Source organism: Phyllobates terribilis, unplaced genomic scaffold (assembly GCF_046119375.1).
Source record: "Phyllobates terribilis strain yellow unplaced genomic scaffold, ASM4611937v1 Scaffold_11__3_contigs__length_659146591, whole genome shotgun sequence".
Taxonomy (NCBI): Eukaryota; Metazoa; Chordata; class Amphibia; order Anura; family Dendrobatidae; genus Phyllobates; species Phyllobates terribilis.
Window position 1 is genome coordinate 295,063,810 of NW_027362771.1, and position 22,897 is coordinate 295,086,706.

The window sequence follows — 22,897 nt, forward strand, 5'->3', positions numbered from 1 at the left end:
AGTGGACCTGGGATTTCTAGAAATAGCATCCACTATGCTGTAACATCTGGACGCTGTAGGTTCAACGCTGCATAAACACACAGCTTCAAACCCGCAGCGGCTCCTGATTGTGGGCACATACCCTAACTAGGCATCACTTTCTCTGGCACAGGAAAACGGATAATGTCTTCTGCACAAAAATTAGATTTTGGAAGGACCAGCCGACCATCTCATGTGTATGGGGTCTTCCAAATTTCCCCTAACAGCTGATGTGTTAAAGGAGCACTCCCATCAATGTTTTTATCCACTGCAATCATCATATTATATAGCTATGTGAACTTACTATTGCTCATTTTGCCTTTCTACCCAGTAATTCTTCTCTTTTCTCTGCTCTATGTAGACACAGGAAGTCTCTTGTCCCTGCATTTATCATTTCCCTCTTCAGCTCCTGACTCAGCTGCTCCCTCCTCCCACCTACCACAGAATTTTACAGTGACTCATGGGTCATACAGGGAAAATTGACCTCCTGTTTCTACATAGAGCTTAGAAGGATTCAGCTAGTCTGTTTTTAATCACTGTAATGTCACAGACCTAATGGAAAACATTAGCTGTGTAGAAGGGCAAAATTAGCAATTGTAAGTACACAGTGCTATATGATGACTGCAATATATTAAGAGGATAAACATTGTGGTGGGAATGCTTTTTTAACACACTCACTCTATACTACATACATATACACACAGAAATAAGAGGAAACATGGAAGGGCTTCTTTAATAAGACGCTGTCAATCCTACAATTTGCTTGCTATTTACTTATCACTAATGAGTACCATAGTGAGCTGCCAGAAAATGCATAGCATATTACTGCTAGATGTACAGGGAACAATGAGAACTCAATCAGTGACTGCTTGTAAAATGTATATTCTTCTAATGTGAATGCCATGGAAAACTAACCAATGAAACTCATTGAGTTATTGGACAGTTCTAGTTATAGCATTAGATATAATTATTATTGTTGTCTTTACATTATCTGTGGTTCTGCTATTTTACAGTATGTAATATCTATGTATTACTGCATGCTTCACCTGCTTGTCATACAGTTGTCAAGTATGAAAATGATTCTAAATGCTTCAGGAATGGAAGCAATTTGCATGCAAGACCTTGGAGATCAACCTTGTACAATGGAACAAATAATATATTAATATATAATGCATATTTGTGTATTGTGTGTAGGTGCTGCGTATTTCAAAATGCAAGGCTTTAATATACTTCTATCCTTACCGTGGAAGTATAATTCTATTATTGTGTGCTAGAGGCTATTTAAGTTATTTAACCAATATAGATAACACTTGTGCTTATTTCTTTAGGATAAGTTGAAGTTATTTTATTATCCGTCATAGAGTATAATAGAGAAAGAATTTTTAGGACATTCTCTCAGTACGGGCTCGCTCACAGTGGTGTATAACACGGCCGAGTGCTATCCGATGTTTTATAGCACTCTTCCCAATATTATACTATGATCTACGCTTATTTTCTCATGCCAGTTTTGCATGAGAAAACAATTGCAGCGTGCTGCGTGTGGCTCCAATATTTGGATCATATGAACCCTTACAAGTCTATGGGTGCCTGTGAAATAATTGACTGCACTCAGGTGCCATCCAAGTGCAGTCTGATTACAGCGGACACAGGCAATTGAGAAGATGGAAAAATTAGTTCTCTATCTTCTCCGCACCTGTGCTGCTATTCTTTCATCAGAGCGAATCGGATCACACTCAGATGACACTCGGCTCAAACTCTGACAGAGTTTGAGCTGAGTGTCATTAGCATAGTCTGCTCGATTCACTCGTAAGAGAGAATTTTCGGCAGTGTGAGCGAGCCCTTAGTGAGTATTTAAATCCCATGGTTCAATCCAGGGGTGAATGCAGAAAGAAGAGGCCCCTGTGAAAGAACAGTAAATGGGCCCTTTTCAGTGCAATTACTCATCATTATTCATAATTCCACCTGTTTGAAGGTAGATGGGTGTCCCTTACCTCTTAGGCCCCTGGTGGCTACACAGGTTGAACCAATGGTATGTCCACTCCTGAATCAAACATTTATGGCAGATCCTATTGTTATGCAATAAATACTGTGTATACATGGGGAAAAAACTCAAACTCAACTTGTGTTGTTATGTGTGGTTTCTTATTTTTGGTATGAATAAGCTGATATGATGCATGAACCTTTATCAAGGGCTCCATCAAGCTCAAAAGGAAAAAAAGTACCAGAAAAGAGACCACATGAAATTCAATTCTATGTGACTGCAGACTTGTGAACCTTCACATCGAGTGCAGTGAGCGCTGTGAGGATTCTCTGATGCCGGCGTCGGGAACGGTGGTCATGTTACCCTCAGTACACTATATGCATATTCTTGGCCACATTCCGACTAGACTTTTTCTGCACTCACTCAATTCACTTGCATTGAGCAAGGCCGTGTACATCTAGTCGGAATGGCCGGGAGTATGCATAGCACATAGTTGCGGTCACATGACCGACCGACATTTCCGGCACCAGAGGATCCTCGCAGCGCTCAGTAAGCGTGATGTGAAGATTCACAAGTCTGCAGTCACAAATGAGTGACTGCAGACTTGTAGTTTAAGACCGGCCACCCCTTTAATGTAGTTTGAATTATGGCAAATATATGGCTTCACATATTGTAGGGCAGCCTTTATATTGTTGCTTTGATTTTTTTCTTCACATGCCATTTTTTTTCTTTTTTTTCAATAGGATTACCTAAGTGTCTTTACTGAGGTGACTTCTGTAGAATTAGACAATTTCCATTTTTACTCTAGGTTGAGATATGATAGAATTACACAAAACAATACCGTTACAAATTACAAATTACTTCTACATTGTGCAATGAAACAGGAGCATGATTTCCAATCACCAGTCCCTTGATCACTGAGGACCCATGTAAAAGATAAGTAGGTCACTTGGCTGTTCATAAAAATTGCATCTAGGGGTCAAGACTTTCCTGGAACACCTTTTTTTTTGTTGAAAGATGAATAAAAAACTTTTACAATATATCAGTTTAACCCATTGTTTTTAGCCTCACTATTTTAGATTGAAAATAAAAAAAAACTTGGCTTACTTTTCCTTTTTTATATTTGGATTAAAAAAAACATTTTTAAAGCCAATTATTTAAAAGGTTATTGGGTTAAATAAAAAAAACCTCTCTTGTTCTTGTGATTAAACATAAGGAAGAAAAATAGAGTTTGTGCAGAACGAGGTAAAAACCTCTATGTTTATTTAATTTAGTTTAAAACCAGTATAAAAAGTAGTGATTAAAATACCAAAAGTAAGATATTTTCTTCTTGGCGTCTATCATTTATCTTGGACGCATTTGGTGGTCTGCAAGGAGTAGCAGCAGTCCAATAATGCTATGCTTGCTGAATTGCTAACAATGCATTGCACCTTTTATTCATCTGATCAGCCTTCATATCCCATACAGTATTACCTATGGGAATGCACATGTCTCTCTGATCTATTCTCAGTGAATACAGCTATAACAGGGGCATTTTGTATTAAGCTGTGCATCTATGTGTCCATCACTTGTCCTGGACAGATGTTTATCCCATGGGAGTGAACAATGAAAATCCCCATTGAATGATAGCAAGCAAAAATATTAAAAAACAAAATGAGCAATTGTTACAGAAAATTCAGAAAAATTTAATACTTTTCAGCATAAAAAATAAAACACTTATTTGCTTAAACTGGACTATGCCTTAAAAAATAATACCCCTATTTTACGGTAGCATGGTTGATTAACAAAGAAAAAGATACTTAAAGGGGTTGTCCACTACTAGGACAACCCATTCTTGGTTAAAATGTCAACACCGCGGGAATTGTGCCAGCACGGGAGGTGAGTATAGGCTTTATTAGGCTTTATTATTTAATGGGGACCAAGCAAGGGGCATGAACAGGGGTTCTCTAAGTAGTGGACGACTTCTTTAATACATGGTGGCATTTTAGAAACAGCATATATTAATAATATGTGTAATTTATTTACTTGAGCTCCAGTCTATAGAGGGATTCTTCTAATCTTCTGTCTTCAGGAGCACATCGCTGCATGGCTACCTGGCTGCTGAGGGCGTTTATCTCCTGTGTAATATTAAAAATCCCTGCTTTGTTGAGAACGGAGAAGCTTAATAAAAAGGTAAATTACAGAGTTGCTTATTTTAACAATTTTATCCATACAGAACATGGATCAACATCTTTAAATACTAGGCAAGCAGTATACTTCATGTTCTTATGTTGTTCTGCAACCTATTTCACAAACACGAGACGCTATTCTGTTGCATAAAGAATTACTGTAGCTACATTTAAAGTTTATTAAAGGCTGCCTGCCCACTATGCGTTTTTCAAGCGTTTTTGCCGCGGAATTTCTGCAGCGAAAACGCTTAAAAAATGCTTGGCAATACGTGCCCCATGATCCCCAATGTTAATCCGCATGTGCTGTGCACATGCCTCGGAAATTTTCGCTGCTTATTATCATTGCGGAAAAATCCGCAGCATGTCCATTATTTTTGCGGATACGCGGCGTAATTGCTGCCATTGACTTGCATTGAATCGCTTAATGTCCGCATGACTACATGTGCACATGCGGATATTAAGCAATTCAATGTGTGGATGGTACCCGGGTCTGGAGAAGAGGAGACTCTCCTCCAGACCCAGGTACCATAGTACCTGTTAAAAAAAATAATTTAAAATAAAAAATATACATTATACGCACCTTCTGATGGCCCCCGGTCTCCTGTATGATGCGTCCTGGCTCCCCGGCAGCTCGCGATGGTGTGAAAGGACCTTTCATGATGTCATTTAGTCATGTGACAGGTCACGCGACCGCTGACGTCGGCGGTCGCGTGACCTGTCACATGACTAAATGACGTCATGGAAGGTCATTTTACCCCACTGCGAGCCGTACAAGAGACCGGACGCACAAGAGAGAAGACCGAGGGCCTTCAGAAGGGGAGTATACACTGTGTGCAGAATTATTAGGCAAGTTGTATTTTAGAGGATTATTTTTATTATTGATCAACAACTATGTTCTCAATCAACCCAAAAGACTCATAAATATTCAAGCTTAATATTTTTGGAAGTTGGAGTGTTTTTTTTTTTAGATTTGGCTATCTTAGGAGGATATCTGTTTGTGCAGGTAACTATTACTGTGTGGAATTATTAGGCAACTTAATAAAAACCAAATATAATCCCATCTCACTTGTTTATTTTCACCAGGTAAACCAAAATCAGTGCACACAATTTAGAAATAAACATTTCTGACATGCAAAAACAAAAAACAAAAAATTAGTGATCATTATAGCCACCTTTCTTTATGATGACACTCAACAGCCTTCCATCCATAGATTCTGTCAGTTGCTTGATCTGTTTTCGATCAACATTGCGTGCAGCAGCCACCACAGCCTCCCAGACACTGTTCCAAGAGGTGTACTGTTTTCCCTCCCTGTAGATCTCACATTTTATGATGGACCACAGGTTCTCTATGGGGTTCAGATCAGGTGAACAAGGTGGCCATGTCATTATTTTTTGTTCTTTTAGACCTTTATTTGCCAGCCACGCTGTGGAGTAGTTGGATGCATGTGATGGAGAACATGAAGAAGTTGTCTTCCAGAAACTGGCAGTAGGTCTGGGTGTTGAGCTTCACTCCATCCTCAACCCGAAAAGGTCCCACAGGTTCATCTTTGATGATACCAGCCCATACCAGTACCCCACCTCCACCTTGCTGGCGTCTGAGTCGGAGTGGAGCTCTCTGTCCTTTATTGATCCAGCCTCTGGCCCATCCATCTGGCCCATCAAGAGTCACTCTCATTTCATCAGTCCATAAAACCTTTGAAAAATCAGTCTTAAGATATTTCTTGACCCATTCTTGACGTTTTATCTTATGTTTCTTGTTCAAAGGTGGTCCTTTTTCAGCCTTCCTTACCTTGGCCATGACCTGAGTATCGCACACCTTGTGCTTTTTGATACTCCAGTAATGTTGCAGCTCTGAAATATGGCAAAACTGGTGGCGAATGGCATCTTGGCAGCTTCACGCTTGATTTTCCTCAATTCATGGGCAGTTATTTTGCGCCTTTTTTTGGCCAACACGCTTCTTGCGACCCTGTTGGCTATTTGCCATGAAACGCTTGATTGTTCGGTGATCACGCTTCAAAAGTTTGGAAATATCAAGACTGCTGCATCCCTCTGCAAGACATCTCACAATTTTGGACTTTTCAGAGCCCGTCAAATCTCTCTTCTGACCCATTTTGCCAAAGGAAAGGAAGTTGCCTAATAATTAAGCACACCTTATATAGGGTGTTGATGTCATTAGTCAACACCCCTCCTCATTACAGAGATGCACATCACCAGATTTACTTAATTGGTAGTTGGCTCTCAAGCCTATGCAGCTTGGAGTAGGACAACATGTATAAAAGTATCAAAGTGATCAAAATATGCATTTGCCTAATAATTCTGCACGTGGTGTAATGTTTTTTTTTATTTTTTATCATATTTATTCTTTTTTTAACTATTAACTTGGTCACACTATATAAATCCATGCCGGTTGCATGGATTTATACAGTGTGACCAAGTTGTCAAGCACTTTTCCAAGTGATGCTAAAATCGCTTGGAAAAGCGCTTGATATCCCGAATGCAGAAATGCATGCAAAAAAACTTTACAAACGCTTCTACCTGGCCGGAAAAACGCTTGTAAAATCCGCATGCGTTTTTCCTGCCAGGGAGAAGCGGAAAAAATATGCAGCATTTCTGCATTGTGGGCACTTAGTCAAAGAATTACAGCTAAATAAAGGCGCTTTCTCTATGAAAAAGTACAAGTCCCATGTCTATATGATAATATCTTCTAGACAGAATTAGAAAACAGAATAAACAGATGAATAAATAAGCCAGAAAGAAGTCACAAGGTGCTTTCATCTTGCACAGAATACAAATGTGCAGAGTGCAGATACTGTGAAACAAGTTGACTCATAAAGTTACCAAACTTTTCCAGGCAAGTTACAACAAGTCAGAAGACTGAAGCCAGGGCTTTGTGGTTATATGCTGTATATGACAACATTTAGCTACATAATATATTGATAATGTAACTGTATGAGACCCACATCTATCTTTACAGTAACTTGCTGATATTTCACACAAAGGTAACATTTGTGTTTAGGAACAAATAAAGAAAAGTGTATGTTAGTCTTGGTTTCCATATATCACTAGTGTCTGGTCATTTGGTTTAAAGAGAAACTGTTATGTAAAAAAAAAACGCTATTATCTTTCAGATATGGGGTTAATATGCTGGTTGTGTTCAGAAGCTACCCAGTGCCGGCACTGGAAGCCCCCTTGCTAGGAGTAAATGTACTTTATACCTCCCAGCGGCCTTGGGCTTTCAGACATAGGGTTGGGCCGGCAGGGCTTCAGTCATTGCTTAGTGCATAGTGATTGACGGCTGTAACCAAGCCCGGCAGTGACTCACTGACTGACAGCCAGCTCGGGCATGTCAGTCAGTGCCTGGGGAGTGGTTACAGGAACAGCTCACTATGCACTAAGCGATAACTGAAGATGTGCCGGCCCAACCCTATGTCTGAAAGCTCGAGGCCGCCAAGAGGAATAAAGTTAATTTCCTAGTGGCATTGGGGCTTTCAGTGTGGGCACTGGGCAGCTTCAGATCACTATTAACCCCTTAAGCCCCAAGGGTGGTTTGCACGTTAATGACCAGGCCAATTTTTACAATTCTGACCACTGTCACTTTATGAGGTAATTACTCTGGAACGCTTCAACGGATCCCCCTGATTCTGAGACTGTTTTTTCGTGACATATTGTACTTCATGATTGTGGTAAAATTTCTTCGATATCACTTGCATTTATTTGTGAAAAAAATGGAAATTTGGTGAAAATTTTGAAAATTTAGCAATTTTCAAAATTTTTATTTTTATGCCCTTAAATCAGAGAGATATGTCACACAAAAGAGTTAATAAATAACATTTCCCACATGTCTACTTCACATCAGCACAATTTTGGAACCAAAATTTTTTTTTGTTAGGGAGCTATAAGGGTTAAAAGTTGACAAGCGATTTCTCATTTTTCCAACAAAATTTACAAAACCATTTTTTTAGGGACCACATCATATTTGAAGTCACTTTGAGAGGTCTTTATGACAGAAAATACCCAAAAGTGACACCATTCTAAAAACTGCACCCCTCAAGGTGCTCAAAACCACATTCAAGAACTTTATTAACCCTTCAGGTGCTTCACAGGAATTTTTTGAATGTGGAAGAAAAAAATGAACATTTAACGTTTTTCACAAAAATGTTACTTTAGATCCAATTTTTTTTATTTTCACAGGGGTAACAAGAAAAAATGGACCCCAAAGTTTGTTGTGCAATTTCCCCTGGGCACGCAGATACCCAATATTTGGGGAAAAAACACTGTTTGGGCGCACGGCAGGGCTCGGAAGGGAAGGAGCGCCATTTGACTTTTTGATTGTAAAATTTGCTTGAACAATTAGCGGACGCCATGTTGTGTTTGGAGTGCCCCTGTGTGCCCAAACATTGGAGCTCCCCCACAAGTGAACCCATTTTGGAAACTAGACCCCCCAAGGCACCTATCTAGGTGCATAGTGAGCACTTGGAACCCCCAGGTGCTTCACAAATTGATTCGTAAAGATGAAAAAGTGTTTTTTTTTCACTTTTTCATTTTTACGAATCAATTTGTTAAGCACCTAGGCGTTCCAAGTGCTCACTATGCATCTAGATAGGTGCCTAGGTGGGTCTAGTTTCCAAAATGGAGTCACTTGTGGGGGAGCTCCATTGTTTGGGCACACAGGGACTCTCCAAATGCAACATGGTATCACTAACAAATTGAATGGAAAATCGGCTCAAATTGTTAGCGGACACCATGTTGCGTTTGGAGAGCCCCTGTGTGCCCAAACATTGGAGCTCCCCCACAAGTGACCCCATTTTGGAAACTAGACCCCCTAAACGCACATTTTTGTCATGTTCTCGCATGTGTTCTTTTAATAATTTTTTTTTTCATTCATTAGAATGGGTGAAGAACGCTGAAAGAATTGACATGTTACAAATTTGAAACTGCTTCAAATCTTCAAGGAAAAAATGAGCAACATGTGCATGAGGTTTTAGAAATCTCATTCCCTTTGTAAAATGCTGCATGGCGAAAATGTGACGTGTGTACGTACCCTAAGACAGACATAACTAATGCTTAGTGTTATGCTGTTCCTCTCGCCCTGCCCTTTATTCTTTTTCTCTGAACTGGCTATCAAAGTGGTATAGGGATAGGGTGTACTGTGTTTAATCTGAACCATGCCCGGTCTCTGACGTAGGATGGACACAGCACTATCCTTATTAGCATTGTCCATCCAACAGCAAAGCACAGGAAGGACAAGGGAAGCATGGCTCAGATAGCACTCCCCATGCCACCCTGATGGAGAGAAAGCATACCGAGGAAAGAGAGACAGTTGCATCATAATGGAGCACATTATGTATTTTAACTACATACTGTATCAAAAATTTAAAGAGGACCTTTCACCAAATTTTTCATGCTGAACTGGACGCAGGATGTAATAGTGACTGCAAAGCAAAATAAAATATTTTTGCTTTTTTTTTTTTTAATATCGCCTCTACGTTGTGGCGATATTGCATTAAAAGTATTTCTCATCTAATGAGTTATCACCCACTTGGACTTAAAAAATAAAGTTATCAGAAGCAACTCATAGATGCTAATATCTCCGCAATGGAGAGGCAAAATAAAAATATATAAAGTTTTATTCCTCTCTGCAGCCACCATTACATCAAGTATATAGTTCAACATGAAAAAATGTTTAAAGGTCCTCTTTAATATGAAGGTGGAGTGTTGCTTTAAGGCCACATTCACACGTTCAGTATTTGGTCAGTATTTTCAGTCAGACAAAATTAGGTGATGAATCCAGAAGTGGTGACTTGTTTCTATTATACTTTCCCTCTGATTGTTCCTCTCCTGGTTTTATCTTACAAATACTGAGGTAAAATACTGACCAACGTGTGAACATGGCCTGAGGATGTTTTCCTGAAGACACAATTTAGCAGTTATGGATGCTGCACTGAGCGCTGAAATAAGTACCTCACTTAAAATTTGCTCTATTGTCTGCAGATATTTGATATTTCAATTACTAAAATATGCAAGAAAATGAAAGCTGTCATTCATTGTAAAATATTGAGCAAAATGTAAAGTTTTTTTTTTTTTCAAATGATAGGTACTACCGAATATATGTAGTAAATAAGTGGGGGTCCGAGTCTTGAGACCCTCACAGATCGGTAAGACTGCTACTCTGCAGCATGCTACCTGAATGTGCATACAGAGTGGTGTTCAGGCGCAATAGACAGTCTACCCACAGAGCGGAGTATTGAGCCCCCATTATTGTGCTTTAGGCTCAGTTCACACGATGCGTTTTTCATGCGTTTCCGCGGCGTTTTTGCAGTTGCGTAAACGCCGCGGAAACGCATGAAAAACGCATGGTAGAAGGGCAGCAATGTTCCCCAATGGAAATCCTCATGTGCTGTGCCCATGATGCGGATTTTTCCGCAGCGTAAACGCTGCGGTCAAAAATCCGCAGCATGTCAATTAATTTTGCGGAAACGCTGCTCTTTTGCCGCCATTGACTTGCATTAGACCGCATGGAATCCGCATCACTGTATATGTTGATGCGCTTTTCATGATGGTACCCGGGTGTGGATGAGAGGACTCGCATCCAGACCCAGGTACCATTAAAAAAAAAAGAATAAAATAAAAAATATATATTCTCACCTTCTGACGGCCCGCGCTGCGTCCTGCCGGCTTCCCGCGCACTTCGCGGTTGAATGAAGGACCTTCGCTGACGTCAGAGTCATGTGAAGGGTCACGTGACGCTGTCGTCGGAAGGTCCTACAGTCTTCACTGCCGGCAGCCGGGACCGATGAAGCAGGACACCGGGGGCCATCAGATGGTAACGTATAGATTTATTTTTTATTTTTTGACATTCACACACTATATAAATCCATGCCGGTTGCATGGATTTATATAGTGTGAAGTTGACAAGCACTTTCCAAGTGATGCTAAAATCGCTTGGGAAGCGCTTGTCAACCCGCATGCGGAAATGAAAGTGAAGACCGCTTCATTTCCGCATGTCCCTGGCAGGAAACCGCATGTACAATCCGCATGCGTTTTTTCCTGCCAGAGAGATGCAGAAACGCTCAGGAAAAAATCCTGAGCATTTCTGCATCGTGTGCACATACCCTTATGGTGCAATCCAAGGAAAAAGGACCTGAAATTTTCTTCTCCTTCATTTATTTTTCATTCATTTGGGGCATTTGCTAACAATATAGTTCCTCTAGTGTCGGGAGTCCTGCACATGTTCTCATCACCCAATATGAGACCAAGGTTGGACTACCCTCTCTACAGGGGTCATTTATGGCAGATACTTCCTTGCTCGTATGCAAGAGGAGAAAGACATAATAAAAAGGGAAAAGATGAACATGGAAGACTGATAAATAGGGAAAAAGAAAGAAGAATATTTATTGATAAGATCAATGCTTATGTCCTGTGAATGATTTCAGAAGGACGTTGATGACTTCTAATATCCTTATAACAATGTAAATTAAACAATAGCACATACTTTTCATAAATTTCATGAGCTGAATAGAATATCACCGACATTTTATTTCTTTACAATTTTTTCTAGCTACTAACATGAATTCTGTGGCATTATTGGGAAGCGATAGTCTCTATACACTGCTCTGATTACTTTTTTATGATGTCAGCACAGTCTCTAAAACTGAATGAGCAGGTTCAGAAATAGGATATCATCTAGTCTAAGGTCCGGTGAGGCTTTGCTCTGGATGTCATTCTATGTTAAAAAAATATGATTGAAACATCATCTGAAGAAAACTATAGAAAAGTTCCAGCCAAATATAGATTTCAAATTGTGGAGATGAAGCAAAAGATGATACATGCACTGGTATCTCTTGCCTTTCTTCAATCTATACATATATTTGGTATAATTGTACATTTGTCACCATTTTTTTAAACAAGTTCTAAAAGTATATATATTGAAAAGGTTGGAGGAGCTACATTTACATTTACCAATACACTAATGGTAAGGAAGATTTTTATGCATGCACCATCAACTTTGGTAAATGACAAAAATTGTATTATTCTCATTCTGTCAACCATTTTGTACATTAAGGGTAGGTGCAGACGAGTGTACATTCTCTGATCTGAGAGATTTGGGACAATCATGCTAATCACAAATGAGGAGAAGATGAAGAAAAACATTTCTCCATCTTCTCCATTCTGTCAGTCATTGGAAATTGGACTGCACTCAGATGTCATCCGAGTGCAGTCAGGTGTTTCAATGCACTCACTGATTTGCATGGTCGAGTGCGATCCGAATATTGGATCAAACTTAGACATGCTGTATTTTTCCTTGGACAGACTCTGTCTGAGGAAAAATCGGACACGTGCACGGCCCCATAGACTAACATTGGTCCGAGTGCGATCCAATGTTTTGCTGGTTTGCACTTGAACTAAAAATATGGTCGTCTGCAGGAACCCTTACACTGGACAATAATAATATATTATATAGTTAATATATTATAAATAAGGTTAACCATGTATGTAAATACTTTTTGGATAGCTTGAAGAATATTAGTTGGCTTTCCATGCACCTTAATATTCAGGTCAGTCATCAGTCAGAAAACAGTACACATGACTTAGAGTGTCCCTATGGGATTTACCACATATTTTTGTTTTGTCCCTTTTTATGAAATCTTAAATTGACTGGAAATGATGTAGCATTATCCGATGACAGCTATGTCTTGCTCCTAACTAGTAGTCGCTTGCCGCTATAAACATCCTTTATGAACTGCATACCGAATCTGGACACCCCTTTAACTTGCCGTAAACTCTGATGGATTTAATAATCCTTTAAGCTGTCAGAGGTACAGAAGTAGAAAGGCTCTGCTAACTGCAGTAACTATAGAAACTACCAAATGTGACACACATACATTTAGTATTCAACTCAATATAGAAATATATCAGTGGAAGAAGCGAGCATGTAAGCCTGGCAAAAGGGAAAATGAAGGCGGTCTGGAAAGAGATGTAATAAGGTACATTTTCTATGTGTTGTCTTCCTGTTTTACCATATGCACAGTATGAAATGTTCCGCTTTGACATCAAGCTTTGGAAAAGTGCAGGATAACATGACAAAAATGCTTTTTAAATCACACCTGGGAGATGAAGAGTTTACAAGCACATTGCAAAATAAAAAGCTCGGGACAAAAGGCTTCAGGTCTGAATGATGTTCTGTGCATCTAGCAAATGAACAATGGACATAGCGGAAAACAAAATAAAAAATAGTGCAAAAAATATATATGAGAAATAATTTGTGCATTAAAAAGAGAGGGGGAGGTTACAATTTCTGTGGGTATATGATAAATTCACAGTGACTGTCCAAAAAATTACTAATTATTTATTGGAGAAATTCTGGGAAAAATGAACCCCTTCAAAAGCAAGGATCCCCAAATACATGATGTAACCACATTGTGTGAAGGCTAACCAGCATTAAAGAGGTTGTCCACTACTTTATCACTGATGACCTATACTTAGAATAGGTCATCAATATCTGATTGATCGGGGTCCGACATCCGGCACCCCGCCGATCAGCTGCTCTCGGTGGCGGCGGCCGCCAACCAGAAATGCTCAATCACTGAGCTACTCCGTCTTCTGATAGTGGACACGGCTGGGTACTGTACATCCACCTCCTAGTGATATGAATCTAAATGTAATTCTATATTTATATAGTACAATCATATTCTAAAGTGAAGTTAGATTTAAAAACTGATTAATCAATAGATGTCAAAAAGATAAAAAATTATTAGTTATATCCAAATAACGTTTATGTTTTAAGGGATCAATCGTAGATACTAAGTTAGTGTGTGTAGCACAAGCGTCCCTGTGTGATCCCCATCCTCCTCTCCCCCGGCAGGGGCGCCGAGTTACCCACTGTCCTGGTCCTTGGCCCGTGCTTCCTCCTGCTGCTGCGGTCTCCCGGGGTCTGTGCACGTCTGGCAGATTCCCAGGCACTGTGCTTAGGGCACGCTCCCAGTCTCTTAAAGAGACAGCACGAACCATCCTAAAGTGTCACCAGCCAATGGCTGGGAGACTCTTATTATTTATGCCTGAGCAATGTGTTCTGTCAGTTTTCTGCACACTTGTTAGTTGTCAATTACCCTGTCATAGTATACCTGCCTGTTCCTGTAAGCACCAGCCTGTACCCACCAGCACCTGCCATGCTTTCCTGTAAATCAGCCGTACCTGCCGTGCTTTCCTGTTTACCAGCCGTAGCTGCCTACACCTGCTCTGCTTTCCTGTATACCAGTCGTGCCCGCCATCACCAATCGTGCCTTCCTGTATATCTGCCGTACCTGCCGTGCCCACCCATTCCTGGCCGTTCCTGCTTCCTACACCTTTGAGGGTCAGCTGCCGTGTTACCGATGTCTGTCCTGGAGTAGCACCTTGCGTCCATCTGGAGCCAAGTCTAACCACACCTTCAGGGGCTCTAGTGAAGAGTCAGGTGTTCGCCTAGTTACGTCCCTCCAGGCTCTCCTCGGTCCACTGCACAGTGGTTCCACTACAATGCTCATTAAAAAATGTAAATGTATAGGTGATAACATTATTGTTGCTGACAGGGTTATTCAATTCTTTATAATTGATGATCTATCCATAGGACAAGCCATCAATATTACACCAGAGGGGGTCTGAATTTTGGCACCATAACCAATCTGCTACTTGAAGAGTCGAATGTGGTAAATAATGACTAGGCATCAGTTTTCAAAAATTTCACATATATACAATTGTGCCTGATGTTAGATCAGAGCTAATGGCAAAATTAATGCAAAAAAATGTGTCAGTTGCTTTTTGTCTATTTACTCCCAGATGCTAATCTTAAGCAGAATCAGAACGTTCTATGAAATGTTGTCATCAAGAGATGATGGACAAGTGCGAAGGATCCACTTGCAAATAATACATCGCAGTATATGCATAATCCAAGTCACAATGAAAACTGCATCCTCATCACAAAATATAAAACAATGTACACGTTCTAGTTAAAATATTTCATTCTTCTATTGTTCTAACATTTTTTTTAATTACGGTAGATGATTTTTAAATACATTAAATATAATCTAAATATTATCTGCAGCAGACATTATCCAGATCATTTTTACCATACATGTAAACGTTGTAAAGATGTACAGGGTGTGTTCATGGAAAGTTTTTTAGAGATTTTCTATTTTATAGCCAATAAATCGCTAGCATGTCAATGCAGTGTAGGACGGTACCAGCTGTGAAAATCCATCTAACCTTCACTTTTACCTTTAGGCTATGTGCCCACGTTGCATTTATGAAGCAGAAAATTTCTGCTGCATAAATGCAAGTCCTCTCCCGGAAAAAACGCATGCGGAATTCCGCACGCGTTTATCGCGCATTTTTCGCGCGTTTATCACGCGTTTTCCACATGCGGAATTGCCTTGCGTTTTTTATGCATTGGACAAAGGCAATTCCGCTTGCGGAAACGCAAAATTAAATGACATGCTGCGGATTTTTGAACGCGGCATAAACGCTGCGGAAAAATCCGCAGCATGTGCATAGAACTTGCGGAATCCCATTGGGGACCATGGGGTGCGGATATACATGCGTTTTTCAAGCGTTTACGCTGCGGAAATTCCGCAGCATATACGCTTGAAAAATGCTACGTGGGCACACAGCCTTATTCCTTTACTAGGTGAAGAATGGTTTAAAATTACAAAGCTTCTCTGTAGAGGAAATATATATATATATATATATTTATATATATATCTATCTTTGTACCGTGTTAGCCAGTAAACAAAAATATTAAAATATTGAGAGTCCTCAGTGATTGATACCTTTTAATGACTAACTAAAAAGATGGTAACAAATTGCAAGCTTTCAAGACTACTCAGGTCTCTTCATCAGGCAGAGAATAAAACGGTGAACATGTAGTCTATGCCTGATGAAGAGACCTGCGGTTGAGCGGGCTTATCCATATGAGAGTGTATAGTTAGTAACATTTAATAAGAAAGGACATGGTTTCTGGTTTCATTAAATAAATGGTATTCTCTGTGTGATAAAAAATGTAACATTTTTCAATATGCATTAATTAATTCATCACAGTTTTCTAGATCTCTGCTTGCTTTCGTATATTCACGTGTAAAGGGAAGACTTAATTGTAAAGTGCTGAATATATTGGCATTATATGAATAAAATTATTATTATTACATGTAACAAATTTATAAGGAAAATTCTCGGAGACCTCCTGTTTCTTTGAATGGCGCTATCAGAAATATACTCCTATGCTGCACCAATTACCCAACTTAAATGCAGGGAGACATTTTTCTGTTACAGAAATTTCTGCATCATATCTTAAAATTGATTTTTATTTTACTTTCTGGAGATAAAAATCTGCCCTGGTCATGTGTCTGATACATAGGAGCATTACACCACTCGACATAGCTCAGACACATATACTGTATGTCCACATGTAGCACACATATTCCAGAGCACACTTTGCTGCAAATCTGCATGTTTCACTTATGAATTTTGTAGCAGATTTTGTTGTGCATTTCAAAGGATAAAATCCTCAGCTTTTCTGCAGCAGATTTCAAAATCTGCAGCAAACTTATATTTCAGGATTTTTTTTTGTCTACGATTGTATAGGGTATTGAGAACTGGTCCCCATGTAATGTACAGTAAATGCTTACTGTAAATGCAGTGCAGAATTTGCATCGCAAATCCACGACTGGTCTGGATCTCAAAATGGCCTGCCTAAAATGAGACTGAACTGAATGTTCATTACACAACCGTGAAAGATTTCTATCTACTGGAAGTAAACAAAATCTGTGAAAAAATATTGAAATAAGTAATTTATATGAAAAGTATACAAAAAAATGATAACCTTTCCCTTTATAGGCAATAACAATAATTTGATTAATTGTGAATGTTTTTTTATTTAGAAGTTCAGAAATTTATTTATATTGAGAAACATAATACATGAATTGCTGGCCATAAGCAACTGTGTCTTGACCACCATCCTTTACATATAGAGTTAGAGCAGAAATTAAATATTTAACAGAACATTATCTAAATTATTGTAAAAGGACTTGTTTAGCGGACTTGAGAGCAAACGTGTGCATTATCCATTTCAACACTGAAAAATCAAGAACATCATTTCTGAGGGAAACTAAAAATCAAGAAACACACCATGAGATAGCAACAGTGGCGTAACATGAAGCCTGTGGGTCCCTATGCAAAATCACGCAAAGAGCCCAAAGCAGATCTGTAATAATAATAGTAATAGTCTTTGCATATGAACCAGAGAGACCTTTTAGGCCCCCTAGACTCCAGGGCCCGGATGTGATTGCAATCTCTAAATATTAAAAGATTGACCATCACTTCCAAACAAAAAGACAAATGTGAATATGTGCAAGCTAAGAGAGCCACTTCCATATGTAACTAACACTCTGTAATGCTATAGTATGCAAACATAGAATATATGAAATTGGAATTGCATTACTGCTATACAAAATAAGTTAAAAATGAAGATACTTAGCACATAAATTGGCCAATTCACGTATGCCTAACAGCCAACGACAAAGCGACCTTCTTTGTTGGGAACCTAGCCTAATATAGAAGTGTCTCTCTTAGCTTGCACCTGTTCACGTTTGTCTTTTTGTTTTCTACATCTTGATGTAGAAAACTATAACTGCTTGTTCACAAGCAGCGTTTTTGCCATGTTTTTTTGCACATTTTTGTTGTGGAAAATATGCAACATTTTACAATACCAGAAAATGAAATGACATTTTCAAAATCTCACGCACATGCTCTCAATTATTTTATTGCGAAGTTGAACCATCAAAGTGTTTTTTCATAACCACAGCATGTCACTTCTTTCTGCGTTTCTGAAATGTTTTATACAAATTCAACATTTAAAAAGCAAATATATCTTACACAGCATTTTTCCTGCCAACACTCTGGTTTTTGTGGCAGAAAAATCTGCTACATATACTCAACGTGTGCCAATAGACTAATTTCACTACTAAGTTGACATGTTTATTGGCCTGTGCTGTGTTAAGTGTCATGTTACAGTTTTCTGCATCATGATATTTTTCGGTAATATGGTATAGTTATGTGCTAGCTTAAATAATGCTACATCTGTAATGCTAAGTCTTGGGTAAATGAATTTTCATAAGAAATGACTGTATGCATTTAATTTAGCAATGATATTTGTTATTTTCCTGCAAATTATTAAAAACAAGTGATGTGCAATATAAATAACATAATTACATGAATACTAAGAGGTTACACTGACCATATTACCTAGATTATATACCTTCTACTGTGCTTTCTTGATATTATAGCATTAGTCATGCTAATTAAACACTCTAATTTAATTTTCTTAACTGTTATAATTACACTTAACACCCTTGACTGGTTAATCATAACTAAACAATTTTTTCACTTTGCGGTACACATACTTGTGCACTTTCTAAATGCTTGTTACAGCTCAATTATACAGCAAGAAGTCATCTACATAATGCTGCTAGGTGTAGCAGCGCCATCTGCTGTTAGGTAAAGCTTAGTTCACATTACGGGTTTTTCAAACTGTTGAACATTCTTGGTTTTTCTATCATGATAAAAAAAATATGATTTCTTTCCTTTTGTCTACTTTTCAAAGTGTACTTTTTTTTTTTTTTTAGATTTGGATTTAGTAATACAGAAAAAAACAAGACAGTCTTCTTATGTGATGTTGAAAAGCAATACTGACGGAAACATGATACAGGCACCACTGTAAACTGGATACTATGCAGGAACTGATAGATAATTCTAAAAAAGATAGCCACGAATAAGACTTTATTAAGCTACAAACACTGCATTTCTCAAAAAAATAGTTTAATATGCCTTCAATGCTTTTCTAGAATTGTAAGATGCCAATTAGTTGCAGAACTGAATCTGTGATGTTTTGTTTCTTGTGCGGCACTGTCTGATGATGATAACACAATCTCCTGAGAAACATAAATTCAAGGTCAATAAAAAATTATAAGGAATTTATAAAGAATTCTCCTTTATGTTTCCCAAGAGATCAGGCATTCTCTGAAATTGTCCTTCTCAGGCTGGGTTCACATACATCCGTTACATTTGGTTCAGCCGGTTCCCAACTGATGCAAAATACATGAGTTGCCATCAGGCTACCCCCCCTCCCATTTATTCCTAGGTGCTGGTCTGGGACTGGATCAGAATGGTACATGAAAGGTTGTGACGAAGACACCGGACCGGCGCCTGCACCTGTCTGATACAATTAAACTGCAATGACATTATTCCCCTGTCATCAAACAATGGGATCAGTTCCTCCATCCATTGTCACACAGCATTTTATTTAAATGCCTTATGGAAACAATGATGCACAGCTGGATATATGGTACTGTACAAAAGTTTTTATCAGCAGTGATATAAATGCTGCAAGGTAAGAATGCTTTCAAAAATTAAAGTGTTGCTTATTTTTATCAATTAAAAAATGCAAAATGAATAAACAAAAGGGAAATCTAAATCAAATCAATATTTGGCGTTTCTCTAAATACCAGGACCCTACCAATGTGAATACCTCTCTAAGAGACATCAGTCTGCTTATGTGTGGGATAATAAGATCCTGCTGTAATTAAAATCGCCTGTGGCATAGAGGCGGAGTGCTCAGTCAAAGCTTATACATAGAAACAGAAAAAAACTGACCGGCACTTCCAAAACAAGAAATAGGTGTGAACAGGTGCTTACTAGGAGCAGCCATCTCCATATACAACTAACAAACAAAGTAGCATTCTGTAACGCTAAGTATGCAAACATGAAATATATGAAGTATGAATAGCATTGCTGCTGTGGAAAATAGAAATGAGTAATCTTACTGCAGAAATTGGCCAATTCACGTGTACCTGGTAGCCGCGATAAGGTGTTTCTCAAAATACCAGGACCCTATCAATGTGAATACTTTTCTAAGAGACATCCGTCTGCTTATGTGTGGGATAATAAGATCCTGCTGGAATTAAAATTGCCTGTGGCAGTCACATACATATGACTAAATTCCCTTATTAACCAGTTCTGTATAATATTTTACACTTACATCTATGTTTAAACAAAAAGTATTTATAAGCTTCGTTTTCTCTATGCTAATATATGCCTTTGACTAGTGGATGGGGCGTTACATTCCCCAGACTAGTCGGCCCTCTTTGCATGTTATCACATCCCAGTGGGCATGATAACATGATCTGAAGAGCCAGCGCCATCGTCAGCTCCCCACAAATCTCGCGCATGTGCACAGCTCTATTCTGCAGCGTCATTAAGCCTTTAAAGCTGAGTGTGCGCTTCCTGGCCTCAGAGGCGCACTGCGAATGACCGGAAGTGCAGAAGACGGCTCATGTACATCTTCACATACAAAAGTGGATGTTATAAATACTTTTTTTTAAACATGGATGGATTTAAGTGAATAACATAATAAAAGGCTGGCTAGGCAGGGAATTTAGTAATGCATAGGGAGTTGGAGGGCATGGGGGACCTGAAAAGTTCCAGTATACAGTATTTAGCAATGTTTTATAAACTTCTTTAACTTTATGGATGCTGAGTTTGACAAAGATGGATCCGTGATTTTCAGAAATTCACACTGGTAATACTGCGATAATGAATTTAGGCTTCCAAACTGAAGTTCGCTCTCTCCTTAGCCCTATTAAAGTCAGACACTATTATACTGAATATCTTCCTTATATACAGGTGGATAGGATGTTTTTTTATTGGTTATTTTCATATTATACTGAAACTGTCACATGGCAAATTGTCAGTATTTTCCCACACACCCGGTACATGCTCTCAATCTGTTTTTTCAAGTCTCACTTTTTGCTGTGGCCAACAGTATGTTAATAGAGGATTTAGTATTTGAAAATCCTTTAATACATTGTGTCCATCAATAGGTACAGAATCTATTTTGTATTCTGTTCATTAAAAGGATAAGCTATGGCAGCATGGTGGCTCAGTGGTTAACGCTGTTGCTTTGCAATGCTGGGGTCCTGGGTTCAAATCCCACTAAGGCCATGGCTTCACTGTCAGTATTTTTACTTGGGAGTAGGGGTCAAAACCAGGTGAGAAACAATCAGAAAAAAGGTATAATAGAAACAAGCCACCAATTCTGCATTTATCACCCACTCCTGGTTTTGGCTACCACTCCTGAGAAAAAATGTTGACCAAATACTGATAGTGGGGCCGAAGCCTAAGGACAACATCTGCAAGGAGTCTGTATCTTCTCCCCATGTTTATATGGGTTTCCTACAAGTACTCTGGTTTCCTCCCACACCCCAAAGACATACTGAGAGGGAATTTCGACTGTGATGATAAGGTCTGTAAAGCGCTGCAGAATATGATGGCATTATATAAGCATAGCACAATAAGTAAAGTGGGGGGATACTACATGTGTCTCCTGTACCTCTGTATTGGCACATAGGAACACCAACACTAGTAGCATTTGGCCAGTGCTACGGTTTTGACCAAGGGCTTTTCACAAGTTCTTCCTGTCATTGCTTCTTGCATCCTACACTGCTATGATGGGAAACTAATGATGGGATGGGAAGCAATAAGAAGTAGGGGATGTAGGGGTTATTTGCTGTGATGGCTGTACTTTTAAAGGTACAGCCATCACAGTAATACAGATGCATATTCCTTGCCAGTAGCATCTACAAATATGGATTATAGTATTTCACTTAATAAAAATATATCAAATATGGTAGTATGTAACATGTAAATAAGATATGTTTTATGCCTATTCTTTATGTGACATTTACTTTGTAATGTTGTACAGACTACACGTATAGTCTATTGTACTAACATAGGACTTCTATTCTTTTACAGGTGGTGAAGGCAACATGCTTTTGTAACCTTGAAAATATAGCAGTGTAATGTGCATATGTTTCAAACACTAGATGATTGTATGCAAGTCTTTATAACACCATTTATTTCTGTATAATAGTAATGTCATATGTGATAGGACAATTACTGCAGTTCGCCACCACTGGTGTTTGGTGAGATATTGGATGTCACATCCAGGTCTTGATGGCTAGCTATTGTAGGGGGGCATTGTTCACTGTAAGACTAAGTGCCCACGATGCAGAAAAGCTGCGGAGCATTTCTGCTTCTCCCTGGCAGGAAAAACGCATGCTGATTTTACATGCGTTTTTTTCTGCCAGGTAGAAGCGTTTGTGAAGCGTTTTGAACATGCAATTTCACATGCGGGTTGCCAATCACTTTTCCAAGCGATTTTAGCATCACTTGGAAAAGTGCTTGATAACGTGGTCACTAGTGTTGAGCGATACCTTCCGATATCGGGAAATATCGGATCGGATTGGATCGGACCGATACCGAAAAAGTATCGGATATCGCCGATTCTGATACCGGAAACCAATGCAAGTCAATGGGACAGAAATATCGGAATGAAAATAAACCCTTTCTTTCCTTGTAGGTTAATTCTACATGAAGGAAAACAACTAAGAATAATGTAGAATGTATTGGGGGAGGTGGGGGAGACAATAAAGGCATAGAGGTTTTGCCCAATCAAATGGAATAGCAGGAATTAATATTTTTTTTAAGACGTTCTGAGTTACGGAAATATTGACTATGTTAAGTATTTTTATATTTTGTCAGATATTTATGTTTCACTGCTTCCATGCTCTTCACCTTCTTTTTTACTTCTCCCACACTTTCTCCTTCATCATCCTCAGCATCTTTTTCATCCTCTTCTTCACCTTCT

General features: G+C 38.9%; 1 long non-coding RNA gene across 1 annotated transcript; it reads left to right on the forward strand.

Moving 5' to 3' along the window:
* Nucleotides 1–13,022: 13,022 nt before the first annotated feature.
* Nucleotides 13,023–19,404, forward strand: LOC141165099 (uncharacterized). The gene is made up of 3 exons (XR_012251057.1): nt 13,023–13,151; nt 14,771–14,849; nt 18,819–19,404. It is a non-coding gene; the product is annotated as an uncharacterized lncRNA (long non-coding RNA).
* Nucleotides 19,405–22,897: the final 3,493 nt, after the last annotated feature.